We start from the raw sequence: 481 nt of genomic DNA, 5'->3' as shown, positions 1-481 counted from the left end.
CGTTATACAAGAGGGATTTAGCTCCTTTGGCAGGGTAGTGGTGGTGCTGCATGTTTGGTTTTTCACTCGGCCCTTTATGTGGCCGCTCGTCTATACTGCGCGTGGGTCGCCGTCCACTCGCGGACCTGCACATGTTCCCACGGCCTGTATTCGTCCGCCTAGCCACGCCACTCCCTCATCCGTGGCCCCGAGTTCACCTGACACCCCAAAAGAAGCAGAAAACACCTACTGAGGACTCGCGCAGTAGCAGTACGCGGCACGGAGCACGCTTTTATAGCAGCCGGAGGGGGCCGGGTCTGCCGGCGACGTGACGCGATGACGTCAGGCGCACGGAGGTGGGGCTGGTGGCGGCGTTGCTCTTTTGGTCCCTCAGGTCTAGGTCTTCCATCCTTTGCTCTGCCGCTGGCCCAGCTCCCACGGCCCGGCGTCCGCCGCTTGGCCCTGCGCCCTCCTTTCGGGGCCGTGCCCGGCCATGGGCCCG

The 481-nt window shown here is 64.0% G+C and overlaps 1 protein-coding gene across 2 annotated transcripts in view; it reads left to right on the top strand.

The window, feature by feature from the left end:
• Positions 1 to 332: 332 nt before the first annotated feature.
• Positions 333 to 481, top strand: part of Rab11fip3 (RAB11 family interacting protein 3 (class II)) — a gene marked incomplete in the record, with an annotated part of 82,528 nt that continues 82,379 nt past the window's right edge. For both annotated transcript variants that reach the window (XM_013517819.1, XM_013517818.1), the window contains 1 exon segment: positions 333 to 481.

This window comes from Chinchilla lanigera, unplaced genomic scaffold (genome assembly GCF_000276665.1).
Source record: "Chinchilla lanigera isolate Chin_1 unplaced genomic scaffold, ChiLan1.0 scaffold00041, whole genome shotgun sequence".
NCBI lineage: Eukaryota > Metazoa > Chordata > Mammalia > Rodentia > Chinchillidae > Chinchilla > Chinchilla lanigera.
The sequence above is the reverse complement of the archived record's forward strand: the minus strand, read 5'-3'. Positions and strand labels throughout refer to the sequence as shown.